Raw genomic sequence first — 12,993 nt, 5'->3', positions numbered from 1 at the left:
GGAAGTCTTTCAGAATGTTTTTAAATGACTGGAGGAAAGGTATTGACCTGATGGATACAAGTAAGGAGTTCTAGGCCTTAGCAACATGGTATGAATACAAACCATGCCCAGCAGATGTGATAGGTTTGTGGACAAAGAGGAGTTTTTGGTCATTGAATCATAATAACTGAGTGGGAACATAGCTGTGTAGAATGATGAATGATACTTAGTCCTGGACAAGCAGATGAATGCTGAATAATTTTATAGATGGTGACAAGGTGTGTATATGTTAGTTGATGGGGCGGTTCTAACTAATTTAAGCTTTTTATTGTTATACAGCAGTGAGTTCTGAAAGGGGTACATATATATATATATATATATATATATATATATATATATATATATATATGTGTGTGTGTGTGTGTGTGTGTGTGTGTGTTTGTGTATATATATATATATATATATATATATATATATATATATATATATATATATATATATATATATATATATATATATATATATATATATATATATATATATATATATATATATATATATATAATATATATATATATATATATATATATTTATATATATGCATAGACAGAGGGGCAGAGCTAGAAAAAGAAATGCACATGCACATTTTTCTCTTTTGCAAGATAATTTTTTTTGCCCATTTCTGTATGAAACCCTTTTCATCAATCCAACTATCTTTCCAGACATCCCTCTACTACTATATTTCTCCTCAAATTAGAAACCCTTGAGGCACTTTCAGATGCTGGAACAGCAGGAATTTCATTGATAAGATTTTTTTATAATAGACCGGGATTGTTTGGAGCCATCAATATCACGCACTTGTAGAACAAGGACTAAGACACCTGTCAGGAAGGATGTAGTGTCTTGCTGTGGTACCATGTCCTCTACAGGATGCTTGTATGCACTTCCACATTGGGGCTACTATAGGATACCCAAGTCATGCACACACACACACACACACACACACACACACACACACACACACACACACACACACACACACACACACACACACACACACACACACCATATTGCACTCATCTTCTCCTCCCAATATCCTTTGCATCCTGCAAATTGTAACAGTGCAAAAAAAGTACAGTTTTGTACCTACCATAAATGTAGATGTTCGAGTGTTCACACTGCTGCAGTCACCACACTTGGGTTATCCTGCCATCAGGCGGTCCCGCAGTCAGCCAGAGTTCCAAAGTCTTGGTCCGGCGTCGGTTGCTGTCACTTCTTCCCTGATGTCAGTGCACCAGGGGTATATAGTATGCATCCGATGCCATTTTCTTCAGTTTTTCTTGTCCCAGATGTCAGGTGCCCCCAAGTAGGTAGGCAATAGATATTGCTAATCAAAAATATACATATAAAATAAAAACAATACCTTCAGTTACCAGCAAATACACCCCAAACTTTATATAGGATAGAAAGGTATAGATAAGTCCAGCTGGTTCAGAGGGGATGGAGGGAGGGTAACCTGGACTGCAGCAGTGTGAACACTCGAACATCTACATTTATGGTAGGTACAAAACTGTACTATGTTCATCATGTTACACTGCTGCAGTCATCACACTTGGGTAGAATCCCAAAGCTAAGGTTGGGTGGCTGGTCTATAAAGAATTAGGATTAGCTATGAGACCCTGCAGAACTGCAGTGGCAAATCCTGCTCTGGATTTAGAGTAAAGAGGCAGGTGGTAATGCTTGGTAAAGGTGTGCACTGAACTCCAAGTTGCAGCCTCCAAAATTTCCTTGGTGGGTACTCCTCTGAAAAAGGCTGTTGAAGTGGCTGTTGCCCTGGTGGAATGTGGCCTAATGTTATTAGGGACTGTTTTTCCATGCTGTGTGTAGCAGTACCGAATACAGTGTCCTATCCATTTGGATATAGTCTGTTTTGAGATAGCCTTGCCCTGTGATCCTGCAGCAAATGCTACAAACAGTTGTTCAGTTTTCCTGAAAGCTTTTGTTTTGTCCAAGTAGAAACGTAGCTGCCTGTGTATGTCCAAAGAATGCAGAAGTCTCTCCCCTTTATTCTGGGGGTTTGGATAAAAAGTTGGCAAATGGATGGTTTGGTTAAGAGCCACACTAGATACCACCTTTGGCATAAAGGTAGGGATTGTCCTTAAAGATACCCTGTTCTGATGAAAAATTATAAAAGGTTCCACTGCCATTAATGCTTGTAGCTCTGAGACTCTTCGTGTTGAAGTTACTGCCAGGAGCAGAGCTGTTTTCCATGATAAAAATTTTAGATCAGCTGCATTGGCTGGCTCAAAAGGTGGTAGGGTCAGCTTTTCCAAAACAAAACTGAGGTCCCAAGTTGGTGTTGGTGCTCTCCGGGGCAGTCTTATGTTTTTAGCCCCTCTGAGGTACTGCTTTATCAAGGGATGAGAGAATAAAGGAGGATCCATGTTGTAATGTGCTGAAATGGCAGAGGTGTGGATCTTAATTGATGAAAAGGATAGGCCTCTGTCCAGCATCTCAGTTAAGTATTGTAAAATTTGAGGAATGTTTGAAACAAGAGGGTCAAGGCTTTGAGCCTGGTTCCAGGCGCATAATCTCTTCCATTTTTCTGAGTAAGCTTTCCTGGTGCTAGGCCTCCTGGCCTCCAAAATGACATCCATAACAGCTTTAGAGAAAGGTGTTGCCTGTTTGACTAAAGTATCTGCCATGCAGCCAGGTTTAGGGTTTTGAGCTGACCGTGCAGGATCTTATTGTTTTGTTGAGTCAGAAGGTGTGGAATTTGGGGCAAAATCCATGGTGGGCCCTGAGCCAAGTTCCTTAAGATAGGGTGCCAGTGCTGGTATGGCCAGTCTGGTGCAATCAGGATCATCTGTGGTTTTTCCTGTCTGGCTTTTAGGAGTACCTTTGAAAGGAGAGGCAGTGGTGGGAAGGAATACACTTTTAGGTTTTTCCAGCTGAACTGAAGAGCATCCACTTTCCATGCTTGTTTGTGATAAGTTTTTTGTAGTTGGCAATTCAGTGGGGAGGAAAAAATATCTATGTCTGGGCATCCCCATTTTTGCATTATCATGCTGAAGATTTGTGGATTCAATTTCCATTCATGAGGGTCCATGATATTTCTGCTTAGGTCGTCTGCCAGAGTATTTTTCTTTCCTGGCAGGAATTCTGCTTGCAGGTGAACTTGGTACGTTAGAGCTGTGTTCCACAAGGTCATGGCTTGCCTGCATAGGGGATAAGAATGAGTGCCCCCTTGCTTGTTTATGTACCACATTACTGTGGTGTTGTCTGTCTTTAGTAATAGTTGTCCTGGATGTAGAAGGGCATTGAAAGCTGTTAGGGCATTTTGAACAGCCATCATCTCTTTTTGATTGATGTGAAGATGCATCTGGTCTGTGGTCCACTTGCCCTGAATGCATTTGCCTGCCATGTGTGCTCCCCGGGCGTAATCCAAAGCATCTGTTGTTAGAGTTTGCCTGGCTGTGGGTTAGGTAAAAGGCTGACCCTTGTTTAGGTGACATGTCTGTGCCCACCATCGAAACTCCTGTTGTAGGCATGGAATCACTGATATTACTGCTTCTAAACTGTGAGAGTGTTGAGTCCAAACACTTTTTAGGTACCATTGTAATTTCCTCATATGCAGTCTGGCATATGGTATTAGTATTATGCAGGATGCCATGAATCCCAGGACCTGCAGAATTTTTCTTGCAGGGAGATGGGACTTTTTTGCTAGTAATTAAAAATATTGAGTTAGTTGAACTTGTTTGTCTGGCATGAGGTAAGCCATCTGGGCCGTTGTATTTAAGCTGGCACCCAGGAATGTAAACTGTTGTGAGGGTACTAGTTTTCACTTCTTTTTGTTTACTGTGTATGCAAGAGCAATTAGTAACTTTTTCACAAACGCCAGATGCTGTAGAAGAATGTCCTTTGTCTCTGCTTGAATGAGGCAGTCGTCCAGGTACGGATATATTTGAATTCCTTTTTGTCTGCAAAATGCAATTACTGGTGCCAGGCACTTTGTGAAGACCCTGGGCACAGTAGATAAGCCAAAGGGCAGTGCAGAGAATTGGTAGTGCATTGTACCAGCTTTGAATCTGAGGTATCTTCTGCAATTTTGTCTGATAGGGACATGCAGGTATAGACCAGTCACCAGTTCGCTGGTGCTCAGTGACTGGCCTATACCTCTTTGAGGTCCAGAGTAACAAGCCAAGCCTTTTTGCCCAGCATGGGTAGAAGCTGCTGTAATGTCAACATTTTGAATTTCGGAATATCCAGGTAAGTATTCAGAATTGAAAGGTCTAGTATGGGCCTCCATGCTTTGTCCTTTCTGGGGACCAGGAAGAATCTTGAGTAAAATCCTTGTCCTTGTTCCTGTTGTGGTACTTTTTGAATAGCTCTCATGTCCACAAGGGCTGAAATTTGTTTTTGTGCCTCTGCTCATTGATTTTGTGGCAGGTCTGGCATTCCTTTTAGCTTTGGTAAAGTATGAAAGTGGAATCTGTAACCTTGAAACACAATATACAGAACCCATTTGTCTTGGGTGATTGTTTGCCAGTTTTGAGAGAAAAGTGCTAGTTTTCCCCCCAAGGGGGCTTCCAAAAGGGACATGCTTGGCGTACGAAGAGGAAAGTCATTGTGACTGCTTCCTGTAAGGTTTAGACTTGTCCTTACATCCTTTTGGGGTTGAGGTGCCCCACTGTCATTGTCTGTTTGAGCCTTGGGGTTGAGATCTGCCTCTTGGGCGTCTGTATCTGCCTCTCTGTGGCTTGTCTGACACTGGAAAGGACCAATTCTTTGTTGGCCAATTTCTACTAAACCGAGGTGGCTGTACCTGTAAGAAATCCTTGACTGTTTGCATAGATTTAGCTTTATCCTCCATTTTCTTTAACACCTCTTCTGCCTTAACCCCAAACAAGGTATCATGCTGTAAAGGAGCATCCAATAATTTTGCCTTAACATGATCAGGTAAACTCTGTTCTTTTAGCTAAGCATGTCTTCGAATAACAGAACCTGTAACTGCGGCTCTACAAGAGGCCTCTAAAGAATCAAAACCACATTGCAGAGTATGTTTTCCCACCTGTTCAACTGCATGCAATAAATCCTGCATTTCTTTACAATCAGGAGCTTCTGAGCTTGCAAGCATTTTCTGCTTTAACTGAGCCATTAAATATTGTTGGTACTTAAGCATGTGAAGCTGGCAATTTAAAGCTCTTACTGCTAAAGTTGCAGACGTGTATACTTTCTTCCCCCATCTATCCAAAGCTCTGGAATCTCTGTCAGAGGGTACTGGATTTTTCACAATGGAAGCCTTAACCCCTTTTGGACCCTGGAAAATAGTTTCTGGATCAGCAGAAGGGTTTTTGTAAAGAAACTTGTGAGAGTCAGAGACTCTATAATACCTGTCTGGCTTGGCTGGAGTAGGGGGTAAAGAGTCAGGAGATAAGCTGGATTCAGAGAACACATCATCCACAATATCTAGCACAGGCAGAATAGCCAGGGGCCTGTGCTGAGGCAATAAGAGGAAATCCCTGAGCCTTTTCTTGGATTCAGAGTAATCCTGACTTTCCCAATGGAAATGTTCCCTCATGGTATGTAAAGTTTCCCCAAAAGAATAATCCTCAGGAGGAGAGGCTGAAGGGATAGATTCTTCAGCATCAGAGTCCTCATAGGGGGGTAGAGAGTATCCCTGGTCTGAAGAGGAATCAGAGGAAATGGAAACCTGATTAGAGGAGTCATAGTCTGTATCCTGCCTAGGCCTTTTCTCAGGAGGGGGATGGGAACCCCTGATTAGAGTAATGAGGTCTTCGGCCATTTTAAGCATCTGTTTCTTAGGCATGGAGGACTGTCCAGGAGAATGCTGTACTTGTTTCTTTGTCTTTACTGGTACCTTTGTTTTGGCTGTTGATTTTATGGTAAGTTGTGAAGGTCTGAAAACACCCTCAGAAGCCGATGCCTGCTCAGCGGCTCCGGACCCATCTGAGGGATTAGTTTCCGTAGGCCCAATACCTTGAGTTTCCAGAGGCCTAGATGTCTCCACGTGGGAGTCGGAAGCGGCCTGTGGCTCTGAGGTAGCGGGTGTCAGGGGCTGCGAAAGCGCCTCACTGAGCACCAGCGAACTGGTGACTGGCCTAGAAGAGGTTTTGGGGTCGGTTTTGGACCTCGGATGTCTGTCTTTATCCTTGTCTTTGCGTTTTTTCGGTATTGCGGTCGTCGGCTGATCCGATGGCATAGTATAATTGAACCTTCAGCCAAAGTAGTGTAAAGCAAAATCAAAATGTCTTTTTATAGTGCGTTTGTTAAATCTAGCACAAAACCGACAGCTAGTGACGTCGTGATCAGGGCCTAGGCATGGAATACAGTAAGAGTGGAAGTCCTTATGAGGTATTTGCTTCCCACAAGAAATACAATTATTAACCTTTTCTGACATCAGTCTGAGGCAAGAAAAAGGTTTCCCCAATGGGGTACTTAGCTTTATTGAAGACTTCGGATCTGAAATTCGACTTCGAAAATCTCAGGAGTTGGCCGACCGGCACTTGCGAACTGCTTCTGCTTTGGGCACCGCGTGGCTAGAAAGACTGAAGAAAATGGCATTGGATGCATACTATATACCCCTGGCGCACTGACGTCAGGGAAGGAGCGACAGCAACTGACACCGGACCAAGACTTTGGAACTCTGGCCAACTGCGGGACTGCCTGATGGCAGGATAACCCAAGTGTGATGACTGCAGCAGTGTAACACGATGAACATCATAGTATCCCTCTGCAAGAGTGCAGCAGAATCCCCTCTTTCAGAGGCTGTTCGTTACTTAAGGACCTAGGCCTTTAGCTTCTGGTCATATTATTGTCAAATTACTGCAGTGGAGATAACCACCTTAAGCACCTGCCACAAGATTAACAACAGCTTGCGTATTTTCAGACTGTCAGCTGCTTTTTTTAACTGTTTAAATGCTGAAATTCTAGTTACATTACTTACTTGCTTATTTTGTAACAACAAAAAACAAGGTCTTGTTTCAGCATGGGCCTAGAAACAGGACAAATGTTGTGTTATGAATGCACATTATAAATTGAAAATACAAGTAAAAAGTAACCTTTCCTTCTGAAGGCATCTTGAGAAAGTATCTGAAGAAGTCCCTAGGTCAAAATGTCTGCTTTAACTTTCATTTTCTGTTTACAGAGCTTATTTATTTTGGCACCTGTTTTTAGTCACAGCACTCCACATCCAATTTCCTTTTTGTACAAATTGGATTAAAACAGACAAAGGGTATGTTTTAAGACTAGTCAAGCTTCATCAGCTTCATCACGCAACATCAAAATTCCCCTAAAGCAGCTTCTGTTTTCTCAGTACTGATCTTTGTATTTGATTTAATGCCAAAGAACATTGTTGTTACACTAAATTAATACAATTCAGTCTCAGAAATTAATCTGCTTCAGAACAACAGAAATTTTTTACAGCAGTTACTAGAAAAGCGTAAAACAAGAGACAATAAACATAAAAATGACAAAGAACTCAAGGTATGGTCAGAATTTAATAAAAAACAGCAAATATTCTCACAGTGGCACAAAACAAATAAGCACTCTAGCACCTTGGCTTCACATAAGCCTTCCACTATTTTAGAACATATACAGGGAGAAAGAGATAGTGATTATGTTAAAAATCTGTTATTGTATAAAGAAACACTTTTCATTTTAAAATATGGCAGTTTAATTCCACAGGGTCTAAATACAGACTGCTGTTGGAAGTGTGTTATTTAATTAAGTGGAAATGTATCTTTAAGAATTTTAACAAGTGTATAACAATTAATTAACGATTTAATTGGCAACTGGGAGTATATAAGGTTAATGCTTTTTGCAATGAATCATAAAAATGACTTGACCATTGGGATAAAAGGGGTGTCTTTCATTGTGGTGAAAATAGCTGTGTGCAAACCTGCTGCAAAGTAGGTATAGCACAGAAGAAGTGATGGAAAAGTGACTCTATACAGAAACATGTGCTACAGCAGCAGTAATGTCTGTGTTGCATGGGGCAATTATATTATTATGACATTACTAGGGAGGGAGATAATATACGTCAGGTTTGCATTCAGAGATGAATATGCAGAAAGATGACAAACATATATAACAGAGTACACTGAAATGGACAAAAGCATGAAAGAGCATCTGTTAGTTGTGTATAGCCACATAGCCACACGCACATATATATATATATATATATATATATATATATATATATATATGTGTGTGTGTATATGTGTGTGTGTGTGTGTGTGTGTGTGTGTGTGTGCGCGTGTGCGCGCGCGGGTGTGTGTGTGTGTGTGTGTGTGTGTGTGTGTGTGTGTGTGTGTGTGTGTGTGTGTGTCTGTGTGTGTGTGTGTGTGTGTGTGTGTGTGTGTGTGTGTGTGTGTGTGTGTGTGTGTGTGTGTGTGTGTGTGTGTGCTTTCAAGGTGTGTGTGTGTGTGTGTGTGTGTGTGTGTGTGTGTGTGTGTGTGTGTATGTGTGTGTGTGTGTGTGTGTGTGTGCGCACGCGTGTGTTATTTATTTATTTAGTTGAATTTGTTAACGGGGTAGAGCACTGATCACACAGGACCAAATTTGGTCTCAGTCTGGGAAAGAGAATAATACAATAGTATAAAGAGAAATGATACAATACCATAGTGCAATGATTCATGAATGAAATTATGTGGCATGCAGAAAGCAAATTACAGTAATCAGTAACATATTTACAATTATACACAATGTCCACTTGGTTCATGGGTATATACAAATATTAATGTGCATCAATAGTAGATACTTTTTGAGTCAGGTATTGAGTGAAAGGGGAATGAATGAGAAAGGATTGCTCATGTTGGGGAGGCTGGTAAGATAATGGTGGATTTAGGTAACGTGATTAGATACATTGCATTGACATTTAACCATTATTTAAAGGTGTCATTTCAGTTCATAGGTTCATGGGTTCATAGGATGATACTAGGATATTGACCCAGAGGCCCTTGTAAGCCTAGCCAAGACTTTCACCCATGTTTCCTCAAAGTCAGCACCTGTTTCCCCTGTCCAGCAGGGAGACAAGTGGGATCCCAGGGGTATATTTTCTGTTTCCCATCCAGATGCCAAGATTCCTCTTAAAGAGGGCTAGAGAGGTACTCTGCTTGACATGGAGAGGGAGTCTATTCCACAGATGAGGGAGTCTTTGGGACACAAATCTATCCCACCAACAAGTTCTATTAATGTCACAGACCAGGTTAAGGCCTTGTGTGTGGGTTGAGCGAGTGGAGTTTGTTTTATGGATGTGCAGCAACTCCATCAAGGCTAGGTCTGAAATGGCCTTGTATGCCAGACACAGGTCACCTCTGAGCAGTCTGTATGAGACTGAGTAGAGGGACAGGGCTTTTAGCCTATCTGTATAGGATATGTGTTTGAGACCCTGGATTTCCCTGGTCAGGACCCTCTGTGGTCTCTCCAACTGCTGCATGCGGTTGGCAAGGTACATGCCGAAGGGGACATTGTACTTGATAATGGGTCTAATAAGGGAGGAGTACAGGGATGTTATGACCTCCTTGTTCCTGGATGAAATACCCTTATTTATGGGTGGGCCATGTAGAAAGTCTTCTGTACAACGGAGGCAACGTGGTGGTCAAAAGTCAGGTTACTATCAACCTGGGTGCCCAAGTCCCTTGTGACTGATTGCATGCTTAGTACATTGTTATTAATGTGATAATTAGTGGGGATGAGATTTTCCCCAAAGGGGGTAATGATGCATTTCTTGGCATTTAGTTTGAGGCCATGCTTCTGGCACCAGTCATTAGTCTGGGTAAGGCCCTCTTAGAGGATGTTCACATCACTAGGGGAATTTAAGACAGCATCCAGCTTGCAGTCATCTGCAAACTTGGTCAGCCACAGACCACTGGTTTTGGCTTGCACTTCAGAAAAGTATATCCCAAACAGTAGAGGGCCCAAGACTGAACCTTGGGAGTACACTGCTCATTACAGGTCTACTACTAGAAGTGGCTTCCCCTACTTTGACTGAGTGGGTTTTATCAGTGAGCCAGTTAGCTACCAATATGGTAACATATGGGTTGATGCCTAGCTGGGAGAGTTTATTTATTATTTCCGAGTGGGAAATAGTGTCAAGGTCTTTGGCTAGGTCAAGGTAGGCGGTGTGCACCATCTTCCCCTCGTCCATGGCTTTGGTGACTGTTTCAAAGAAGTCAACCAAGTTTAACAGGCATGATCTCCCTTTGACAAAACCAAACTGTATGGGGTCAAGCATTTGGAGGTTACCAATGTCCTTGTTTACAAGGTCCATGATAATGTGTTCCATGGCCTTACAGATCAGGCTAGTTAGGCTGATGAGCCTATAATTGCCTGGGTCAGTGGATTCTCCACCTTTGTGTACAGGGATGACAGTGGCTGTCCTCTATTCAGCTTGGATGAAGCCGGTGCTCAGGCTTTGATCAGCCAGGGATGTTATTAGGTCCCATGGAGACTGTATTTTTTGGGTTTGAAAGGACATTAAGGACCTGCTCCCTGGTAATGAGGGGAGGGGGGGCAGGTGCTGGGGATGTCCTGGTTTACTGATGGAGGGGGGACAATGGGGGTGAAGATTTCACTGAACCTGTCTGCCAGCAGGTTGGCTATATCTATGGGGTTTGTGTATCTGGTGTTATTACCCACCAGTTCAGAGCAGATTTAGGTGTTGCCTTTTAGATTGCGGACATATGTGAAGAAGGCCTTGTGATTGTCCTTGGTGGATGTGGCCAATTTGGACTCAAAGTTAGCCTTAGAGGATTTCACCAGTTACCTTATTAGCTTGTTCAGACAAAGGAGAGATTGCTTCCAACTTGGCACCTGCTCCTTCTTGGCCCTGGACAGCAATTTATTACTTCTGTTATAAAGTTTATTTATTGCTGCTGTCCACCAGACAGATTTACTCATCCTTGAGGAAGATGATTTGGTCCTGCCAGGCATTGCTGAGTCCATACAGCTATGTAGGTGCTCATATAGTTGTTTGGTATAGGCTTGGACATTAGTGCTAGTTCCATCTGAAGAGATAGTGGCTGTGAAGCTGCTTATACTTGCTCTGAGGAGATTGTAGTCAACTTTGGAGAATTTTTTTCGTTTAATCCTGATGGGGGGGGGGAGGTCAGAGGAGATGGTGATTTCAAAAGTGATCGCTTTATGGTCGAATCTTACCAAGGAGGATGAGACTGTAGGAGTGTTACAGTGGCTACTCATGTTGGTTAGGCCAGGTCCAGGATATTTTCACCTCTCGTAGGGGTGTCGACCAGCTGATCCAATGTTTTGGCATTGACGAAGTTGAGGAATCTCTGGACATTCATGTTTGGGCTAGAATAGGTCTTCCTCTCTATGGTTGGGTAGTTAAAGTCATCCAGGATCAGGGTAGAGCATTGAATCTTGATGGATACAAGTAAGTCCAGATAGGTGGAGTGGGTGTCCTGAGTCATGGTTGGGGGTCTGTAGCTAGTTATGATTTGAACAGGTGTTTTGTCAACAGTTAACTGCACTTGGAGTGTCTCCAGTGTGTCATACCATTTGACCAGGCTAGAGGTATGTATGTCTTTGATAAATATTGAAACTACACCTCCTTTGACTTTGTAGCCTTCCATTTGGGTTCTGAAAGTATGATAGGATGAGTAACCTGGTAAGATTGGGGTGCTCTCCACAGCTTTGAACCAGGTTTCAGTGACTGCACAAATGTCAGCATTCTCCAGGAAAAAGAATGCTTGCAATGAGTGCAGTTTCATACTAAGACTCCTAGCGTTTAACAGCATGACCTTTAAATTTCTTTCATAAGAATTTTTCATGTTGTTAATTTTGTGTTCATGACTTTGCCTAAAAAAAGGCACTATGGGGGAGGCAAAAGCCTTTGCCAGAAGCCTAAAGCCAGGGAGAGACAGATGAAGGCCATCTCTGACAAAACATAGTAGTCTGCCAGTCATGTTCTCCCTGGCTGTCAGGTACTGGATCCCCTTGGAATGACACCAGAAACTAAGCCAATTGTTAAAGTCAATCATTTTCTGTTTGCATTGAGGTATCATTCTGGGTGATGGTAGGATGCTGCTTAAGGCTAGGGACATATGTGAGCGCAATCATGTCTGTCTTCATATAGTCCAGAGAGGTACATCTCAAGTCATTCACACCAGCATGGACTATGACAGAGTCATAACAGTATCTGTTGTTAAGAGACTTGAGTGCATGCATGATATGGTGGATTCTAGCACCTGACAAGCAACTTACTATGACTTTCTCCTTATTTAGCCTGGTGAGGGGTACATCTGTGTGTCTCACGATAGTCTCCGATGACTAATATGTTGGGTTTGTGACTGGGCCTTAGAGGCTGTAAGACACAGATGTGTGTGCTATGTGTGATGCTGTGGGTTGTGATGTGCGTGTGTGTTTTTGCTTCAGAGGTCTCTTGTTTAGGTATGTTTTTGTTGAGAACCCCCACATATGTAGGAGTGTGTTGTACACCTGTGGGTGGTGTTAGAGGTGTGGTGTTCACAGTGTTTGTGCAGACAACCTTCTCCGTGCCAGATGTACTTGCTTGTGACTGAGACAGCAAGGATTCTAGGTTCTTAATGTGATTGCAGATCTCACCTATTGTGTTCCTAGTTGGTAGTTGTAGAGGGTTGTCTGTGTACATAAGGCAGGTGCTACCACTGTCTCAGGATGCCCATATCAACCAGTTTAGAGGAGCTTGAACTTTGTCTTCTGGTACTTAAAGGCCCTCTTTTTTTTTGAGGATCCAGTGGTTTGGCAAACAGAACAATGATCGTTATACTTTTTCAGATTATCATGCAAGATTCACATGTGAAGTAAGGACAGGGTCCTACAAGCAGCTAAAGAAGCATGCACCCAAACAGGGACTTGAACCCTGGGCCTCCAGATTAAAAGTCTGATGCTCTACCGACTGAGCTATCCAGGCCTCACAGTTGTCAGCAAAATTCATGGAAGGAGGATGTGTCTTTAATGTTGAGTGAAGGCTGACTCCCAGAGTTGGGGTTC

At 42.5% G+C, this 12,993-nt stretch overlaps 1 protein-coding gene and 1 non-coding gene across 2 annotated transcripts in view; one reads left to right on the top strand and one right to left on the bottom strand.

Annotated features, from left to right (window-relative positions):
- LOC122814349 (T-box transcription factor TBX6-like) overlaps nucleotides 1-12,993 on the top strand; it is a 137,924-nt gene that overhangs the window by 94,422 nt on the left and 30,509 nt on the right. The window lies entirely within an intron of this gene.
- On the bottom strand, nucleotides 12,841-12,913 carry TRNAK-UUU. The gene has a single exon. It is a non-coding gene; the product is annotated as a tRNA-Lys (tRNA).

Source organism: Protopterus annectens, chromosome 10.part0 (assembly GCF_019279795.1).
Source record: "Protopterus annectens isolate FY-2018-M chromosome 10.part0, PAN1.0, whole genome shotgun sequence".
Classification (NCBI taxonomy): Eukaryota; Metazoa; Chordata; order Ceratodontiformes; family Protopteridae; genus Protopterus; species Protopterus annectens.
This window is presented reverse-complemented; position numbering and strand designations above follow the sequence as displayed.